General features: G+C 42.2%; 1 protein-coding gene across 3 annotated transcripts in view; it reads right to left on the bottom strand.

Annotated features, from left to right (window-relative positions):
- Positions 1 to 22,331, bottom strand: part of taok3a (TAO kinase 3a) — a 98,404-nt gene that overhangs the window by 52,352 nt on the left and 23,721 nt on the right. For all 3 annotated transcript variants that reach the window (XM_078170545.1, XM_033619840.2, XM_033619841.2), the window contains one exon: positions 9,727 to 9,846. The gene's annotated coding sequence lies outside the window, so the exon portion shown is untranslated. The remainder of the gene's footprint in view (positions 1 to 9,726; positions 9,847 to 22,331) is intronic.

Here is a 22,331-nt window from a genome sequence, read left to right as displayed (position 1 = left end):
AATCAGGGTTTATGTTAGCCGGCACATGCCAGCTTTTTTACCAATATCACGTGTAGTTGTCCGGCAGACGAAAACATTAAGGGCCAAGATGTCCAGTGGGAAATATACCGAATAAATTAATTAATTATCAGGATACTGACTGGCCTAATAATGTGTGATCGATAAGAATTGCTGCCAAGACAACTTAAGAATAAACTTTTATTATGCAGACCAGATTTTAGGACTCTAATCATGGATGGATCTTTTTATCCACAAAAGCTACAGTATACAGAGTGCACTAAGACCGTGACTGCCATGGATGTGGTGTATACTCTGATAACATCCCCGGCCACGTTCTCATGGAAGGCCTTCAACACACGGTGGGGCACCTCATTGATTAAACCGGAGTTAAGCTCCATTCCACCACAGCAAGCTAGATGTGAGATAGTGGGCTTGGTGATTTCCTGGATGTGTTCACAGTGGTGTTTGGTGCACTGGGTACTTTTCCTACTTTGATTAGTCACTCTGTTCAATAGGTCGCTTCTTCATTTAGTTTATTTTCAAGTTTTTCAAGTGTTCTCTTACAGTTTAAATGTAGGCTTTTATATGACTTTTAATATGTTATTCTATATGGCAGTAATTCTGGACTATTATTGCTGTCAAAAAAAAGTCTAACTAGAACCCTGCAGGCAATGTACCTGTAAGTTAGGCTATTAATAAGTTCCTAGGAATGCTGCTTTGTCACTTTTGACACATCACTACTCCCTTATAATAAGATGGATTTATAACGCACATATTTGGGGCTGGTAAACCATTGCTAAACAAACTATTTTCATCTCAATTGTTTTTGGGGTTGCTTCAATATAGGAAGAAAAAAATGCTAGATATTCAAGATACCAAAACTCATTTTTTCCTCTTCACATTTTCTGGATTGTTTAATATTCTGCAGGCCAGACGGGAAGCTTGGCGGCCTGTATATGTCCCATGGGTGGCCAGTTGACAATCACCAGCCTGCACCAAGAGATGCTGGTTATTTGCTACCCTGTACCGTTATGAGGAAATCATTAGCGATCATTTGCCTCGTAACTTTGTACTGGCAGTGTGGGGGTGATGAGCATCAGGTTGTGACTACATCACCAGGGATTTATTCCTTTTCATATCTGCTAACCCTCCAGCAGCAGTTGAGAGCAGTATGTTGGCCAAGTAAACGTCAACGAGGTCTCCTGAGGCACCACGCCAACCTGCCACCATCTACAAAGCTGCAATAACGTAACATCTCAGCCTTGGGAATGGCAGCCTGCTGTGCTGTAGCCTGACTAAAATGAATTTCATGGCTGTGATTTCTTTCTAAGAATGCCACAGAACATGCTTGGAAACCACCACGTGTTGCCACATAAACAGACATGGGTTCAGTTTACATGCTTACATAATGTGAAAGATCGCATATACAGGCTTACATGCTTATTGCCTCGAGGCATATCTTGGTCACTGTGGCATTTTTTGAGAAGCATGTAGCCTTCAGTTGTGAAGGCTCCACGCCTGGGGTGGAGGTGTGGAGAATGATGAATGAACTGTAGCGTACAGCAGAGCAATGTTAATCTATGCTATGCAAACAACCTGTGGGTTACACATATGCTATTCATGGGTACCAGCAGGACAATCAAACACACTTAATGGCTACACTGCTATTAAGTATTCCTCTCTGTGCTTGTTAGGGTTTCATTACAAGCTTTGCATAATTCTAGTTCTTCATCTATGTGGTCAATCGACTCTTTTAGCATTGAAAGCTGTAAATTAGCCATCAGTGCTCTGTTGTTTACATAGTCCTAACACAATTATGTACTTACTCAACAAATTTGGCCTTGCAAGAAAACCATGCCGTGTCTGTGTTTGTTTGGGTGTGTGTGTTTTTGCCTACGTCTCTGTGTATTTGTGTGTATTTCACTACTTGTTCGCGCTATCTGTTTACCTACAATACGAACATGTGTGTCCAAGTGTGTTAGTGAAACTCTGTAGTCTATGTCTGTGTGTCTCCTGGTTGCATCAGCCCTGTCTGTCTCTCATCTCTCCTGCTTGAGCTCTTCAGATAACTACTGAAATAAAGCCCAACACAACCCCTCTCCCTATCAAAATAATACAGAAAAACAAATATTGGGGTGAGAGGGAATGAGGAAACTGACAGACAGTTAAGAGTCAGGGAGCAGTTTTACCCCATGTGAAGGAGCTTTGAAAGCACATCTAAGTCACAATGATGGAAGGAGTCGGCTGATGAGTAAAAGACAGATAAAAATGGAGCAAATGAACTCTGATGTCATGTGATCACTCTGGAGACTCTGCACACCTCCCTCTCACCCTCTTTTCCACTCTTCCTCCTCCTCCTCCTCCTCTTCCTCCTCTAAGATGTGTGAAGTGATGCAACGTGGCAACAACAGGTTGTAACACGGGGGGCTTGGTAAAGCTGTCACTAGTCCGGCAAAGCCCAGTGTTTTGGACAGTTCACCATGTGTGTGTGTGTGGTTACCGTGGATCTATGAATGGTACTGTGCTGAGAGAGAGCTGATTAGACAAATGGCTTAGACAGATTTAATGCTCAGTGTGCGTGTGTGTGAATTCTTTACTACATGTGCACTACTACACACCGCTGCATGACACTGTGCTTATGTGTAGGTGTGCATAAGTGTGTGTGCAGGAATAGCAAGTGCCTTGCACTGGTGTCTGAGTGAGTAAAGGAAACGGCGGGTGTGTGGGTTACTGTGGGGGTGGGTAATGGCGCTAAAAGATTTGATATATACAATTAACTTTATATCATAAAAACTAATTGTATGTAAAAGAGATTATACGGTTTATGCTAATCTGGCCTGGACTACACACACTCACACACACACACATGCACATCTGAATTAATAAAAGTGTTTTAAAGGACAGTAAAAAGGAGTTTGCAGTGAGATTCTTCACAGCTCATATCCAAAAGTTTGGACAATTTTTTTCCTCAGAAATTTCAAACGTAACCACAAATATTTTCTGAAGTTTTCTCCTACATTTTATTTTAGCAGCAACAGGAGAAATAAATATCAAAAGTGACTCAACAGAGACCAGCTAATGTCTCATATTTCACAAAGGACAGTAGGATCGCTTTTTAAGTCAGTAAATGCAATCCAATTGACACAAGATCTGATGAACTTATTCTGGGGCTCCTCTGATGGCTGTATCTGTCTATGCACATATGCTGTGGGCCAAAGTTCAACATGCATACACAAGAAACACACAAGCAGAAACACACAAACAAATACTGCACACCCTCCCACCCCCAGGCCCCCTGTTGGTTGCTGTTATGACTAATTGATGCACCAACATGTTGCAGGACCAAGTCCATCAGGCTGGTGGATGTGGGTCTTTACCATGTGCTGAAACAGACAGATTTAAATGGGACATCACATTGTCTACTCTCGTCCAGTTATATGCAAGAATAAGAAACATACACTATGTAATGGTTTCATGTTGAATTCATCTGAGGATCTAAAAAAGCACAGATGGTTGAATTTGCATTAATTCTTACAAGTGCAAAATCACAGGAATTAGGGGTGCATTTCATCATGTTAACGTCTCCTTGCTTCCCTCACTTGCCTCCACTCCTCGCATCTTAGTCCCGCTCATGGGGGATGTGAGTGGAGGAGGCGACAGAGTAGCCGAACCTGCCAAATGAGAAATCCTTGGTTTCATAGTGTCAATGTTGCGTCAGCAATGCCAGTTACATATGACGTGCTGCACAGCTGTATCACCTGTCGAACTGACTGGTGCAAATGTCCACAGAACCACTTACTGGGGGACAGTTTCAAAACCTTACTTGAATAAATAGATAGGATCATCTCTCAAAGGCCTTGATTTTATTCATTTATTTGTCACATGGAAATATACAAGATACAACTCCAGTGAAATGTGATCCCATCAGCTCCTTTAACTTGTGCACTGTATTTTAGCCAGTTTTTGCATCTTCTTATGTTGTTGTCTGCTACTTCACAACTGTCCATGTTTCCAGATGGCTCTGATAATCCATGCTTTCTGGCTGTGGAATGATTTACCTGTCTGCATATCCCGACCTCAACAAGATGGCCGCCTCTGAACAGTGTACAGCAGTGATCCACAGCAGGAACAGGACAGCACCTCACATTCCCACTGCCACACCAGTCCTTACTCACCATAAAGCATACTCCTTGTTTCCTTCTCTCACCAGAGTCCTCTGTGCTGTCGGATCGGCATATAGAATAAGAGTCATCCTGACCTGGATTTAGTCAAGTTTGAGTGAATCAAAGGATGTTACAGTTCCTGATATCCAGCTGGTAACTGAGGTCATCTACATTATTTTCAAACCCCTGCACAATGGCTAGCAGGATGCTAGTTCAGCTGGTGCTATCTTTCCATCTTTTCCTCCATGTTCACATTTGAAAACATCGAACTGGCTAACTAGAAGTCGGCAGGAGGAGAGTTTACAGACTGGTGAGTTGATTCCTTCATCCCGATAGGTAACTCACTGCCACATGCCACCACCATCCCAAAACAACCACAAAAAGCACCACCAACGTTTGCAAAATAGATAGAAGAGCCTACATTTCGCACAAATTCAGCAGACCCAAGAGAAAGGCAACTGGAAATGTCCACGTCTACATCATCAATCATTCCAATATGTAAGTTGTTTAACATATTTATTATTTGTTATGATCACTTAGGCTGTTTATTTGGTTGCATTATTGTTATCTGCAAAATAATACACCACATAGCTGCCTAAGAATGTGTGCATGCCGATTGTATTGTAAAATAAAAAACAAATTGCTGCTGTGTGCGATGCCACAGCACTTATCTCATATATTCTAAAGTGTTAGATTTATCTCACAGGAGTTAACAGTGCATTATAATTCATCCCACCACAGGGCTGACACATACAAGACAAGAAAAAGAGAGAACAATATCAGATGATGATACTGTATATTTGCCTTTGTGGACGATACGGATGCATGAAAGTGTCCCTTCACCGAGATGTGTCAGATTGAGTTTGATCGAAAACAACTTTGCAGAAACACCAAGTTCCTTCTGTGTCCTTGTTTCTTAACTCCTTCAGCTCTATAACATTCTGCTCTCATTTCTCTTTGATCATTTTGTTTTAAAAAGAAAAGCTTTGACAAGGAAGAAAATGTGATTTTCTTATCATTCGTTTCGCACTCAGTCTCCTAAAAATCTGTCTCCTAAACTCTTGAGAGTGCAAGTGAAGTGCATTCTTCTCAATTTGTTGGTGCACGACAAAATATATTGCGGCATTATGCCAGTGAGAGCACACCAGTGTCCATATGTGTGTGTCAGTTTATGTGGTTGTGTGTGTGTGTGCGTGTATAGCCAGAGGGGTTTAGCGGCTTACTGGCCCCCCTACCGGCTTTAGGCAGGAACAGGAATTAGGCAGACTGTGGGAATTCTTACTGGGATTAAAATCACCAGCTCTAATCAGAAACGGAAAAAAAAGAACTGGTAAATCCACCAAATTGTGCGTTGAGACGTGAGGGCAGTATGTGTATAAGAGAGAGAGAATAAGAATTACGTAATGACTCAGTTCTCCTATCATGACATTATAGAGAGCAGGCTTAGAGCTTTGGAGTTGTGTGTGTTTGTGCGTGAAAGTGCACGTGTATGTATGAGTGATCAAGGAGGCATGGATCATACACACACTTGCAGAAAAAAATAAAAATCACTGCACTTGAATAATCCTGTCTAATAAAAACTTAAAGACCACCAGGAGATAGAGCCTTACATCTCACCAGAGTGCAAGGTCCCTGGAGAGTACTGCATGCGTGTGTGTGATGTGTACCTGCGTGTGTGTGCATGCCTCCTGCATGACATTAAATGGGTCAACCTCGTTATGAATAATATAGAAGCGTATTTAAATGCACAATGCTGGGTGGTATGGTAATGACAAGCCAATTGAAAGGGCTAAATGGGATGTTTCTTAACAATGGAAAATCAAAAGTGGCTGCTCCTCCTGTGAATCAATACACATAACTATGCATTGATAGCGCAACAAACAAAAGCTTAATTCAAATTCAATCCTCCAGACTAGACCCTTGTGGACTTCAGTCATTTGTGGTATAATGCCCTCACCATCACTATGTCAAGTTTGAGTATGTGTGCAACATGTAAAATCGAGATATACAGTAAAATGGTAAATGGACCTTCTATAGTGCCTCTCTAGTCTTCCAACGACTCAAAGCGCTTCCACACTTAGGGCCCGTCCCATTTCTACCCCTTAAATCTTCCACTTGGTATTGAGTGCCCTCATTTAACCCTTGATGAGGGAAGTGAGAAATATTAGGGTAGAGATCTTTCCCTAAGAAATGGAACACTGCTTCATGCAAATCAGCGTGGCCGTCACGCATAGTAGCGACGCAATGAAAATGCCAGCTCCAGCGCTTGTGTTGTGGCGTGTGCTATGTTTATACTTCTCCGTCTGATGAATCAACGGAGAAGAAATGCTGAAAACAGGAGGCACCTACAACGTCTTCTAGTTCTGATCGATTTTGTTCGGGTAAGTCAATTTGTTTAAATATTTTGACGCTGTGTTCAACCAAGTTGCTGATGAGTTTACGCTAGTCCAACCATCTGTTGTTTGTATAGCCTACATTCTGATCGTACTGTAACAAATTGTTTTCCAAAACTTGACGAAGTTGTTGACTTCGCAAGGTGTTCTGGGAAATTTCATCTTCCACTTTGTTGAAAGTGTGGGTCGGGGCTCCCTTGGGATCTAGGGCGGGTTTTAAGTGTTGAAAACCACTTCCACTACCTCAATTCTGTTTTGGGACACCACTAGCCTAAACGTGAACGCGCACAACCAAGTGCAAGTGGGTAGTTCTAGGGGAAGTGTGGGTATTGGGACATGCCCTATGTCTCACTCACCCATTCACACGCTGGTGGCAGAGGCAACCATACAAGGTGCCACTTGATAATCAGCTTAAACACACTCAAGCAATTTGGGGTTCGCTATCTTGCCCAAGGATACCTCGAAGTACTGCCTGGATGAGTCAAGGATCAAACCACCAATCTTGTAATTAGTGGATGACCCACTCTACCTTCTGAGCCACAGCTGCTGCAATATATTTGAGCAGCTGAGAATCACACTGCTTTTATTGTTCTCTTAGGAAACGCTAAGATGAAGATCCTAAGGCCATCTACGATTAATCATCAGCAGAATTTCCTATACAGAGAGCAAAGACGCCAAACCTTGCAACATTTGTACCTTGGGCACTTCAGACCTCCCAGATTTCACAGTGTCAGTTTTGCCATTACTGACAGTACAGCTGATGATGGACAGGAAAGGTGGGAGAGAGAGGGGGGGAATGACTCGCAGCAAAGGGCCACAGGTTGGATTCGAACCCAGGGCACTGCAAAGGACTCAGCCTAGCTAGAGGTCGCCCCACCAGTGACTTTTCTTAACATATTAACAACTAGATGGGTGAAAAGTTCCTTCTATATGAGTTACCAGAATTGTAAAACGCTCCATTCAAATCACACCATGACCTTAACAAGAACATGATGGCGAGCTGTCAACAGTCAGACAAGACTTCCATGATTCTGAATAGACGGATGCTGCACAATGTCTGCTTTCCACCGACCTTCGTACAGTATCACTTATCATATGCAGAGGGCATAACACTTGTAGGTGCAGGGCTCGACAGTGCGAGCATTTCACTCGCATTTGCGACTAAAAATAGGTGTGTGCGAACTGTAAAAAATATTTAGGGGCATATGTGCGCATAAAAAAATCAGCCGAAGCAGCCGATATTTTTGTCAATAAAAAAATATGATAATATTATATGATAATCTTCCCTCTTCCCCGTGTGACACGGTTATGGGCAGTTTTCCAAGCCACTGTCGGCACATTGAATATAAGTCCCACTGTCGGCAGCGTGGAAATAAGTCAAAGTGTGGAGGAAGCGGCGGACCTACAGGGAAGCCCGCTCTGTTCTCCCCGCAGTTAGGGACCGTTCTCCATGGCCAGGCTGTCGGCTGGGTGGAAATAAAGCCCTTTTCACACAGAGCGCGCAAAGCGCAGACCTCCGCCAACGAACCCATTCATTGTGTATGTGCTACCTTCCCAGGTGATAAAGAAACCAGAAGTTGCTTGATAAAACACATCAGGGAAGATGATGTTACATTCGTGCACGGAGCATAGCTAAGTTACAAAGCTAGCTGGTGTACAGTAGGTGACGTAGACAGGAGATGCAAATGAGAGTTTAACACAAAACTTTAACAGTACTACGATAAACAATGTGCAACTTTCTTGGCTTGCAAAATTCAGCTTTAAATTGGCAAACATCATATGAGTAATTCACGGTGCTATTCAAATGAGATCAAACAATCATTTGTCGCTTCACGTTGATAACTGTACATAAGCTTTTTTCCGAAATAAGGTCCTAATGGGGGACACCAGAAGGGGACAGACTTCACCTCTCTGTATAAGAATGACAGAAGTTTAAGATATTCTTACATCAAAGGTGCGACTACAGAGAGATGGGGATGTCAATCAAGCACATTTTGAACACGTCTCCACTGCCCTAAAAGAGGTCTAATCAGGCCCTCAGATTCACCAGTCTGCAAGTGAGGGGAAGTCCAGACATTTGAAATCAGCCCTCACGTTACCCCGAGGGTCGTTCTGTAACCCCAGTTGCTCCACACCCGATCCCTGCGAGCTCATCTCCCACTCAGGGTGTGACTCAGCAGCAAGATTTGCCCAAAGCACTGAATGTACACTTGCACACGCTCCCCTGACTCGCCGCTGAATCCGATGATTTGTGTTGGCTCTCTGTGCGGCGATGACAAGTTGACAGAAGGATCTACATTATTGCCCAATTCAAACCTCAGGCTTCCTTTAATCACTACAGAGTTAACAATGCTGGAGCATGAAGACTTTCTGTGAAGAACTAAAGGAAAACGTTTCAAAAATCAAAACCAAGCAGTATTCTTTAAAAAATAAATTTAAAACTACATTTCAGGGTTGTGATTGTCCACTACATTCAACTGCATTATTTAATTTCTCGTCAATAAGAAACACAATGATGATACAACGTCCACAGCAGTTCAGAGGAAATGGTCTTTACTTGACTGCAAGAAATGAATACAGATGTAAATTCCAAAAGCAGCTTCCAGTTTAAATTATACAACAATTTCTCTGCCAACAAGCAAATTGTTATGTTGCAACGATCCACACACACACAGACAACTTGAGAAAGCCCTGGTACGGTATAGGTCCGAGAAACTTTGCTTACTTCCAGACTCAGCTTTAATACAGTGTGACAGAGGGTTGGTTAGCTGTTATGTACATCAGAGAGCCGGCAGGGCAGCGAGCTTTCATTACGAGGCAAACAAGACCCAGTTTACAGTCGGCTGATGCCTGTGCTGGCTGTCAAACTGCAACATGAAGGGGATTTTGACACAGGCACACACACACGTACACACAAATGCCTTTACTGTACAAAGAGTGAAACCGAATGAACTGCAGGATGACCTCAATGAGACAAGCACGAGTCGGTCTGTCAGATGCCTGCAACAATCTGCTTACCAGATAAATCACCTCTATGGCCTGTCAGAGATTTTGCTTAGTTAACTTATTTGCATACTGAGAGCTGCAGTAACATTAAAGGCATTGGCTAAAAAAGGAAGAGATGTGACATTTCATGCAACAATACAGCCTCAGAGTTGTGTATAACTTACCTGTGGGAAATGTGTAAAGGGGATGTCAGACTAGCCTCTGTCTCCCTCTCTTTCTCACTTTAGTTTAAGTCCAAATTTGACTTCTTGCCGACTTTCCTCATGACTGGAATAATACTGCACCTGAGGTACAAGAGAAGAAGAGAAAAAGGGGTTAGATAGTTGGATTAACAGTGCATTTAAGTTACATAAATTAAAAACTGTGGCCATGATTATGTCACTAGAACTGAATGGATGAGTGGATTAATCAATCAAAAGAACTATCAGCAACTATTCTGATAATCGATTACTCATTAAAGTCATTTTTTCAAGCTAAATTGCCACTAACTCCAACTTCTCAAATGTGGAAATGCTAATTTTCCTTGTCATCTCTGATAGTAAACATCTGTGGGTTTTGCATAAAACAAGCAATTTGTACCTTGGTTTGTAATATTTACCATTTTCTGACGTTTCACCAAACAATTCTCAGACTGTTTGAGAAAATAATAATCATTTGTTGCCGCCCTAAATGTAACTGTTATGTGTCATCTTCTATTTTTAAATATGGGTCTTTTGCAGGCGTCTTTTTTGCACCGATTATGATCTGATGCACTTTGCTGCAGAGTGCAACTTCTGCAAATACAAAGACAAAATGAAGTTTGTCTTCTTTGCATTATTATTATTATATAACGAAACACACGACCATTGCCGACAAGATAATCAGCTGCTACAAGACATCTGCACTTCAATTTATACATTTTATATCATGTGCCACCAAGTCAGACAGATATTTGCAGGACTGCTTTACAGCACAGAGGGTCACTGCTTTGCAGTACAAACAGAGGAAAAGCTTTCACATTTCCCCACAATAGCAGATGGTGGAGTGACTCAACAGCCAATGAAAATCTCTTTAATGACTGTCAGTTAATGACTGGCAGTTATTATCCTCTCAACAACACCAGGATCCACAGCAATGATCCCTTCTTTTATGAGGTTCGAGAAAGACGATAATACAACCGCCGCAACAAGGAAATGTGGTTGTGATTCTTGGAAGTATTGCAACAAAGAGTGTGACCAGTGTAGGATAAAGGATGTTTGTTATCCTAGTCTGGTGGTAATAACAGGGTTCCCACACATTTTCAAGGACAAAATTTAAAACTTTTTCATGACTTTTCAAGGACTTATAATAAAATTTCCATGACCATTTACAATCTTCAACATTGCTCCATCTCAAAAATGCAGTACAATGTAAAAGTGGGGCGTAGCATAGGTATGGAAGCTTTGGGATTCATGACCCTACATGTTGAATCACACTGAATAAGAGAAAAATAATGTGACAAACATATTAGATATAAACTTTATCTAAACATAGCTCCAGTTAGCAAGGAGGGAGAGACAGAAAGTAGGAAGAAAATTAAGAAACGTATGTGATCGTAAACAAAATGCTGCTACACATAGATGCATGTTAGAGCTACGTTATGTCAACTTTCATTTTCCGTAACAGCTTATCCTGCTGGGGGTCGTAGAGGGGTGGAGCCTCTCCCAGCTGACACTGGGCGAGATGCGGGGTACACCCTGGACAGGTCGCCAGACTATTGCATAGATCCAGACAACCATTCAAGCTCACATTCACACCTATGGGCAATTTAGAGTCACCCATGAACCTGCATGTCTTTGGACTGTGGGAGGAAACTGGAGTACATAGACAAAACCAACGCTGACACGGTGAGAGCATGCAGGCTCCGCACGGGGGGATCCCCCACCCTGGGTTCAACTTCAAACCAGGAACTTTCTTGCTGGGAGGCGAGAGTGCTAACCACTACACCACCGTGCGACAGTTATGTCAACAGCTGCAGAAACTAAATTTGCTGTTATGTTCCAATACATGCACAGTTATCCATGAAGATTACTGTAACAAACAATGTCATTAAACACAAAAAGATTCAAGAACTTTTCCAAAACTTTCAAAGACTTCATGACTTTCCCAGGTCTGGAAAATGAAACTGTGAAATTCCACATCTTTTCTGGGTCTTACCTGACCGTGGGAACCCTGTAATAACACACTGTACACAGCTTTGATGTCTTAAAATTCTGCAAATATCACTTTGTTTAATAGGCGATATAATAAGAGCCAGGCGCCATCTTCATGTTAACTGATTCTCCACACCTGCTTGTCCATATTCAGGGTCACAGGGAGCCCAATCCCAGAATGCACTGGGCAGACGGCATCTCAAACTAAATGTCTTGACATTTTATACAAGGGAAGTTCCTCCTGTTTACACCCGAACGCATCCTCTGTCTCCCTCTTTCAAATAAATACACGAGTTCAAGGACACTTCACACAGTGCCATGAACAAACACAAGCTTTCACACGCGCACACCCACAAGCAAGCACAAATTCAATGTTTTGCTTTCTCCCACACATACACAGTGTGACACACACACGGTATTATACCCACACATACACATCACAAAAATGTGAACGAGTTGTTCTGACAGCAGAGCGCTGTCAGCGACTGGACTGTGTGTCGCTTTGACAAGCAGGTGGGGTGGCATCCACAGCGTTACCAGTGAACACAACCCTGACCCTGAACTATACGCGTCGTCGTTTACAACCAGCGCACAATAAAACCAACCACAATCAGGAAGTACAGTAGATCCATTATTCAGTCCATAAATGACCCTGTGACCTTTGAGACACTTGCACCTGTTTGGAATCAAACTGAAACAGCTCATTTCCTCTTCTCCTCCACCACTCCCTTTTTATCAATTTTTCACCCTCCTCTTGTCTTATTGGTTTCACCCCTCGAACCTCCTCCTCTCTCTTTTTGATCGTGCCGAGCGGCAGATTGGGTGCTCAGAGGAACCGCATTCAATAATAAAAGAAGGAGAGATGATGGAGGGATGAGAGAAGAAGGATAAAAATGTATTGTGCCCCTTCTGAGTGTCCCTGAATGATTTATAACACAAACTGACGCTTGCATTAGCCTCTGGGGAAATTGTTGCTGCACTTCTCCTCCTCCTCCTCCTCCTCCTCCTCACCCGCTCCACCCTGCTTGGCATTTGTGACCAACGCACAAGATGGAGATACAGATAGATGGAGAGAAAGAGACAGAAAAAGTGTAAGGGCTTACTCATGCTCAATGTTAGATACGTATACGGACATGGATGGAGCCTTCTGTCCGCACTCTGCATTCATTTTGTTTGTACTAGTGCACGTTTTCTTAAAGGTCACGGATACAGACGCAACATAACAGTACCACAGGAGATCTTGGGGGACGTGAAGCATCGTTCGAGCTAGATACAACCGTAGGAGACGATGAAGACATTTAAAAAATGGAGGAACAGAATCAATCGGTAATATAGTGAAAAGAAATTTCCGTCCACGTCGCAATGTATTTAATGGCCTCACAGATATTATTACGACCTCCTCCACCATTGCCTCGTTTGTTGTTGTCAAAAACTTCTGACTCTGCCCTCAAGTGCCATCTATTGGCTGTAATTATGCCAACATAAAGGATGCATGGAAGTTTGAGGGCAGTGATGTTTACAGTGTTTGAAATGGACGTTTCCAGTTTTATAGGTTAAAGGAGTATAAACGAACTGTGGTCAGCTTTTATGCAAGTCCATCTTAAAGAAGACTTGTTGACATGTCTTTATTTCAAAGATACAGGGCTACAACCAACAATTGTTTTCATTATCAGTAAATAAAAATGACAATTATGTTCTTGATTATTCAGTTGAAATTAACATGATAAAGAGATGACTAACTACTACTATTAAACTAGGCTACTTAATTTTGGAACAGTAGCATAATATTGTCCACATGTAACGTTTAACATATTTCATGTACAGTATAAAAGGAAAACTGAGAAAGATTATGCTTTTCTTGAGCTGAGCAGAAGGATTTACAGTAGCTAATGACTAAGAATTATAATGATGGATTATCTGATTATAAACGCCGTATGCACATTTGCTGTGAGTGGGACACGAGCAGAGAGAAAGGAAGCATTTCATAAAAAAAGAATTCAACTTGGTTGCCTTGTGGCCTAGTGGTTAAAACCACAGACTGTATAAAATAATGGGTGACATCTACCACGATATCACCCACTGATATGTGGACGGCTGTTTTGAAGCCTCAAGGTTGGCATTTTGGCCATTGCCATCTTGGTTTTTGGAGCCAGAAGTGACCATATTTGGATGAGAGGGTGGAGCTGTGGAGGAGTGAGGGGGGGGTCTGACTCAAAAGCCCTTTTTACACTACAAGCTGCAAGCGTTTAGACACACAGAGCCGGATTGGCGAGTTGATCCGAGGTGCCCAATTTTCCGCCTCGTAGAGTAGTCATATTGGCACAACCCTTTCAGTTTAAACAAACCGAGGGAAACACAAACCTGAATTGCGCGCCCTCCTTGTCCTCGCAAACGGAGAGGCCATTAACCATCAAATGACGGGAACGGTGAAGGACGGGTGAAGGATTGACCAGCCGTGGCTTCCCTCGAAGTATGTCACTGTTTACGTCACATGCTGAGCTACAGCCCCCCCCCCCCCCCCATTTCCCTGAAAAAGGCACATTCTCAAAGGCAGGATTTTGCCGCACTCCCTGATTTTGTTTTCATACTGCCAATGCTGAAAAAAGACTGATTGGGCTTTCCTGCAAATTTGAACAATTCCTATTTAAAAAGGGCTTTAGACTGTAGCAGCCTGTCACTCAAGCAGCCCCGCCCTTAAATACTTTTAACTTCGAGCCTTAATAAAATGTTAACGGGAATGTTACAGAAAAATGTCCCCCCTGTACAGTTGTCATGAAGGGGGGAAGTTAGCTATAGAGACCAAAACCGTTTTTTGTACCAGGCTGTAAACATGTTTATCTGCTGTAAAGTTGCATTTTAACACGGGGCACTTCTACACTGGCTTCATTTCTCAGTCTTGGAGGTTGCCTTGGTTAAAATTCATGCCATATACCACCATTGTAATGTCAATTAAGTGTCCTTATGACCATGAATTCAATTTGTGTCTGTACATGTGTGTTGTGTTGGAGGAAAAGTCTGTGTCACAGAAAGGTCAGGGTCAGTTTCAAGGTCGGTTTAGGCATGGCATGATAAAATCGAACACACAGAAAAGCTGAGGAAGAGGCACAGAGGGTGTGATAGGGTCTAACAGTCGCAGAGATAAGAGAGAAAAATAAGAGAGTGAGACGCAGAAAAAAGAGAGAACTCAAAAGGAAGTAATGGGAGTTAAATGCCAGTTATTATCCGTTTGACAACTTCCTGATTTTCAGACCCTGCTTCATTTTTAGGTTAATATTAAGCTGCTTTTCACAGACAGCTTGGTGGGACTGAATAAATTGGACAGAGCTCACTTTGTGCTTTACAGACTACAACCATTAGTGTCAATGGGAGAGACAGAAAATGTACAAAATTACAGAAAAATAAAGTGTGTGTGTTGTTTTGGTATCCTCGAGAGAGGGAGTGTCAAACCTTCAGAGTGAAGCCAGATTACTGTAGTGATTTTTCACTCCTTCCAAGGCCTGTAGGGTTTAAGGTCAGGCAATGTAGGCTCTAACAAATACAATAAGATAAACATCTCACCACCCCCGGAGCAGTAGTACCACAGGCTTTCTGACAAAGTTCGTTGGTGCGCTGGCTAATGATAAAAATCTTGATATCCAACTCCTACTTTCCGTTCCCTCCTGTTACATGACACACGCTGTGATATGAATCATAAATCCTGAGTCACGAGCCATCAATTTCCGAGGCAAAACTTGGCCGAGCAACCTGTTTCCAAACCAAAACCTTGTATTGCATTTCTGTTCTTGGGCAAAACAATCCAACAGAGCAGCTTTCAGAGGAGAATGGCCAAACAATTCGATTCATCAAGCTGGATTTGATATCGGGTATCAAAGAGGGACTTAGGCCAACTTAAGACCTCTTTCTGGTTTAGTTTCTCACAAGCAGACTTCTAAGAGTTCATGAAATGCTGAGGAACAAACTGGCTGCTGCAGGTAACAATGATGATATCAATTCCTGGGTGACTACCTGGGAATTTCTGTGGAAAGGGAATGATTCCTCTTTGCCAGCAGCACTCAAAGTACCATTAAGCAAATCCCTTAAAGGTGTAGTGTGTCGGATTTAGAGGGATATATCGGCAGACGTAGATATAATATAATAAAAGTTTTCTTTAGTGTATAATCACTTGGGGAGGGAGCAGGTCCTTGTCCACAGAGATCATCATGTTGCACCACCATGTTTCTACAACAGCCCATAAAAAACAAACTAAACACCTTTGCTGCGAGAGCGTCAGAATAACACTTTTTTAAAACATGTTTTTACCGGCTTAAATCACCAGGTCAATTTGTTTTGGAGTAGAAAAGACCTCTGCAGATAATTTGGCTCCCAGTAAAAACTTTCCGAACATCTTGATCTTAAGTTATCAGAGAGAAAAGGTGAGCACAGATCAGCAGGTGCTGGGTTAGTGGCCAGTCGCCGACATGCCAAACAGCATCTGAGAAACAGTTATCCGTAATGTGAAGCTGCTTTAGGAGAAGAAGAGACCTCTGTGGATAATTCAGCTCCCAGTAAAAACCTCCTGAACAATGAGCACTGAAGGAATTCAAACCAGGAGAAGTCTGTGCTGGCTGCAATCTGCAATCCTCACTACTAGATGCCTCTATGCTACCCTACATCTTACAAACGGTTCCTTTAACAAGCAGTTCTTTCATAAAAATTGTATTATTCATCGGTAGATTACACATACTGGACTGAGTAGCTCTTAGATGTGAATATATTTTGTGATTCTGAATTAATGTGCACACTTAAAGCACTACAAACAAATATAAAACTGTTGTAATATCTGTCTGTATTATATCTCTGAGACCTGCTTTGCCTGGATCTAATCAATGATAATGAGAGTCAACGTTCACACATTTAAAACTCAATGATTTCCACAGTGCCTAATGATGACTGAGGTGGGCTTTTGATGAGTCATGCTGGAGGTAGGTGTGCTTTAAATCACACGTCCCTTAGTGAAATGCTGCTTTAAATAAAGCTGACACAACCAAATATGAGGCGATTTCCACAATACGCAAAATTCTCCCCGGATGAAAATAAACTAATCCACAGAGATAGAAAGAAACTAAACATTATGTCCTGATTATCCTGCCAGGGTGGCGTGGTGTGGATTTTTATAGCAGTGACTCATTTTCACAGAGTGAAGAATACACACACACACACACACACACACACACACACACACACACGCACACACGCACGCACACACGCACGCACACACGCACGCACGCACACTCTGCGCTCTAAAGCAGGATTTGGAGACTTCGGGGCAGCTCTCATCGCAGGAGCTTAGTGACACTATTGAGACATGCATGCATACAAACACACACATGCGCACACACACACACACACACACACACACACACCAAAGACTGTTACCTTCTCAGATTAGCTTTAAGGCTAATGCCAACATAAATGTGGGTGTTGGTGGATTGAGGGACAAATACGAGACAAATAAGTGGCCTATCCATCGACTTAAAACCCTGGGCCAACTCTAAATCTGTAGTTTATTTGAAGCGATTTCCTCTTGTTGTCTTAGAGCAAAAACAGCCCAAAACCTCACAGTGGCTACTCCACTTCTGTTGTGGATGTTAAGAAGTTGGACTTGGCACCGATGACCTTTATGGAACTCCGTCTTGACAATACTGAATACTACTTGCCAACTTTCCGATTTTCATTGCCCTCTCCCGCTTTCCTCCAAGGGTCACAATTCTCCCAAATTTCTCCCAATTTATGACAAATTTTCACTTTCTTTTTCATAATCACATCAAGTTTCTGGCTCTGTACAGCGTGTATAAGCCCTACAACTCTAAAGGTCTACAGCTTCCACCCAGATAACAATACAGTTACACAAAGTGACACAGAGCCACTCGTGCCTCTTCCTACTCAATGAGTAAGAGACAGATAGAAAAATGGAGAGTACTAATGCTTAAAACACACCAAGTAGCAGCAAGGTGCAGCCTGGGCGAGCTGCCATGCAATGTCTATGGATAGCTGCAGTGGACGCTCCAAGCTGCAACCATTTGTTTCTGCAGTGAAGTGCAACCAACCTAAAAGTTGGACATAGTTGAAGTTTTAGTGGTGAATTGCACCACAACAAATCAGTAAATAGATTACTGTGACTCCTGTGGCATGTTGACTTATGTTTCTTCCTGCTTGAAACACACAAACACAACTCCAGGATGCAGAAGAATAGAATTATTGCAGCAAGCCGCACTTTGCCACTGCTTAGTTGTGTTTTCGGGGTCAGAGTAAAAAATACTCAAACAAATTTCAAACGCCCTGGAAAGAAGGATTCCAGCATGGGGCGTGCATTTACTTAAATCTGCCGTGTCGATTTTTCTGTCGAGCCTGGAGGATGCACAGTGCGATGAATGAATGAAAACTGATGAATATTAGTTTGTGCCAGAGAGTGAAGTTCACACCAGAGGGGCAAATCATTCATATTTTACTGATCACATCAGTTGTAAAAACAGCTGTACCAAACATGGAAGTCAACTGCTATTTGGCATGAGTAGTAGTTGGCGAGAAGAGTTGAAAAACATACTCAAGCATGGTGCAAATCAATTTACTTGTGAAAACACCCTTTAAAGACAATTACATTAAAACAATCGGCAGATAAAGTTAAGGTAGCAGTTAAATCCATGCAGGAATTGTCAGTTACTGTTTGTAAACGGCAGTGAAAGTGAAAGCCAACCCCAGATTCACTTTGCTTGACGTGTTACCTCGCTATGTTCGCATTTTTTCAGCACTGTGTCCGTGATTTTCGTAGCTTCCTCTTGGAAGCGTGCTGCTTGCAGTCTGGCACCTGGTTGCTACCATTTTAATAAAGTCCCAACCTCACTTGTGAGCTGTGCCCAGAAACATCCCGGACACAGCAAAATAAGAAGGCAATATAAATATACAGACAGAGGGCAGAGTCTCTGCCTTCTGTATAGTATACTTTAAAGTTTCAGTTTTCACTCTCTCTTACTCTTTTTCTATACTTGATGGGAAATGGGCCACATTATAACTATAACATTAATAATACTGGGGTGACCTGGTACCTAAGTGGTTAAGATGTGACACTGTCCACACTTTGATTTCACTTTTATTTTTGCATTACATATCTCTTTCTCTCCATCAGCTGCCTAATAAAAGCAAATGGCCATAAAAGTGACGAATGGCTGGATACAGGGCAGTGTCTTGATACACATGTAGAAGTACAGTAGGACAATCTGATGCACAGACTGAGGCAGATGATTCATCACTGCGACTACATGCCCTCCCAGATTTTCCAAGATATTTGAGCATTTTATAGCAGAAATCATTTTTGTTGATGCGAAATGATGCTACCATGCTGATGGAACAGTGTTAACATATTTAAACATTGATACATTTATTGGCTACTACTGTCATTAAAACAACTGTTGCAGTTTATTGCCGCTATAAACCACACTTCCAACAATGTTAAAAGCGCCAGGTGCAACAACCCTCCCCTCTACATATCAGATAAAGTACATCAACTCCTGATAGCGCCGAGCTAAATCATTCACACCACGCGGCTGAGCAGAGGAGTGAAGCTCCTCTTCTGCCCTAAAGCTTTAGGTCAATATCAATCTTAATCTCCATATTGATGCAGAAGCCACTTGCGGTGATGCAGACTCACAGGGTATTACACGGTGGGGGTAGCACACAGCACATGATAGCCTTCACACGTGAGAAATATTTTCACACCATTTTTCCTCACATATGTCCGTGTGTAAGATTGATGTGTAAAGTGGCAGCTATGCAATATTAAGTGAGCCCAGGGCATTTGTGAGGTGTCTGGGAGTGTAAGCAAGGGGCTTTAGGGGAAAGGTAATCCCTCTCCATTATGGTATGTTGGGCTGTGGGATGCTATGGCACAATCACTATGTAAACTTTGACACCATTATGGTTTTATCACTCATATATAAACATACCAGCATAGACAAATGTATTTTTTTCTGGAGAATTCCACCATTTATATAATTAGATTTGCCTCCAGTTAACTGTAGAGCTGAACTAATTTGTCAATTACTCAATCAGTTAAACTATTTTGATAATCAATTAATCATTATATTGAAGAATAGTTGTTTTTTTAAGCTGGGCAGCTTTAGTTTAAGAGGTAGAGCGGGTTTGATGCTCTGCTCCTCCACTCCAAGTGTCGAAGTATCCTTGAGCGAGATACTGCACCCCTCTAAAGTCTATAGCCTTATTTGGAGGGGATTAGTTTAATGTGGAGACGTGGGGTAAAGTAATTATTTCCAGGGATTTTAGTCCTGTCTAAACGCGCCATGTCTGTAATCATTACGGATAATGTCAGTAAAAAGTACGGCGACTTTTACCTTCTGTAAAACGGTCCAGAGAAAATACCTCGGGTAATATTAATCCCATGCGAATGCGACCCTCTGTAAAAATGTATGTAAATATTTCGTCACGTCCTGTTTACAACCATTTTTACGCGCTTGGGGCGCTTGAAGAAGCATTCGGTGTTGTCGGCAGTCGTGATAGTGGACATTCTTCTACTGATCACATAGCCCTACGTGGGAGACCAATCAAAAAGGTTGAGAAGAAGCCATGGGACTTCTGGTTGTGTTAGGTAGGCCTAATATAAATCCATATTGCTAATCGTTGTGTAAACACAATCCTGATCATGGGCAATGTTTCATATTGGGCTAATCATTAATTATTATTACCCTTCAGCTGATGCATACAGGAAGCAACATAGCAGGCACATGCCGACAGGGAGGTGACGCCAGGGCGCAAACCAAGTTACCACTCCCATCTCTGGTAGAATTACGGAGATTTCTTGTCCCGTACGAATTGGACAAATATTACAGACATCCTGTGGTAAACTGACATTAGTCCACATCCCTATGTAAAACTAATCCCGTCCTAATAGTACTTAAGAGAGGATGAGTGTGACATGTAGTGTAAAAGGTCTTCAAGTGAGAGGAAGACCAAAAAGGCGCTATACAAGTGCAAATTCATATACCAAGCAAATGTCACACGTTCCTGCGTCCCAAATGTGATTATTCTTGGTCTTTTTGGGTCTTCTATAAAAGAAAAACATAATATATTTGGGTTTAGGACTGTTAGTCGCTCTTAAATATCCCTTTTCCACCCAAAATTTTGTATCACGGGAAAAAACACACTAAAAATAGGCGATAGAGTCCTTTAGAATTGCCAGTAGACCAGAGCTGTGTACATGTGTTTTTTGGGGTAGGTTTTTGTTTGTTATTTTGGGTGTGTCACGCTTGACATCACGGACAGGCCAGAAAACAGGATAATGAAGTGTAGAAAGCAGCATAGAGTCAGTGAAAACTTTACGGTGGTCTCTCTTCCAAACTCACTGCAAACTGATTTGGAGCGATGTTTGAGTGCTGCTTAGCCGGAGACGGACTGTATTTTGTCCGCGTTAGCGTCATTTGAATACCAATTGTAACTTTTACCATTACATTAAGAAGTTAGATGTTGGCGGGTGTTAGCAGGGCTTTTGTGCAAAGGAAAATGGGCTAAAGACTTCACCTTAGTCTCTGGGAACTTGTGATGGGCACTTGTGGACATTTTATAGATCAAACGATTCATCGATTGAAAAAATTTGCTAGATTAATTGCTGCTGAAAATAATCGGCAGTTGCAGCCCTTGTTTATCTAATGCCATGCAAGTGTGCCTGTCAACTAAGTGCTGAAGTATTCATTACAACTTCCTCAAGATGGAAAATAAAGTTAATGAACGAATGCACTGCTGGCCAGTTATGTTTGGGAGGCAGCAAGGGTGCAGTTATGTGGCTTTCATACATTCAATACTGTTGCCTGACTCAAAATAAAAATAGATTCTTTCAGATGGATTTCAATAGAAAATCTTCGCACCCCCATGATCACTAACGGTGAGAAAACAGAGATCATTCCAGAATAATAAAAAATTTCCCAGATAATCTAACACAGGGCATATGTTCGGCAAACTCACACACACGCACAGCTTTAGTCACCCACACATTCTGCCACACAAAGACCATCCCTCATTCAGTGTGAAAGCTTTTTTAAAGCAATCCCATGAATCCAGAGGGGTCGGTGTGTGTGTCCGTCCCTCCGGAGCGAAGCCTGGAGTTTTCTCTATTAAAGCCATTCATCCTCTCTGGCAACTATCAGTGCTAGTGCCTTTTCAGCTGAGCTTTTTTTTTCTAACCTGGTCAATAGTGTGTGTGGTCTACTGTCTTGCTTTCTCCAAACCCACACAGTCTTTCACACACACATCCAAAATCAATCTCTGCACTGTCTTTTTCCCAAAGCCCTCCCCCTTAAATAAATACAAACACACACACTGAATGAAACAAGCAAACACACTAAGTGTAGTGTCACAGAGCGCCATCACCGTGCTGTTAAATTATTCAACAGTCCCTCACAGACAATTTTGCACATCAGAGAAAGTGAGGGAGGAGGAGCAGGAGGGGCTGCTCGTGGGTACCACCACTGTCAGGGATGAGTGTTATAAAGATCAACAGGTTACACACACACAGCACAGGATAGAGAGCTGGAGAGCAGCACCTTTCGCTGTAG

Source organism: Epinephelus lanceolatus, chromosome 9, assembly GCF_041903045.1.
Source record: "Epinephelus lanceolatus isolate andai-2023 chromosome 9, ASM4190304v1, whole genome shotgun sequence".
Lineage (NCBI taxonomy): Eukaryota > Metazoa > Chordata > Actinopteri > Perciformes > Serranidae > Epinephelus > Epinephelus lanceolatus.
The sequence above is the reverse complement of the archived record's forward strand: the minus strand, read 5'-3'. Positions and strand labels throughout refer to the sequence as shown.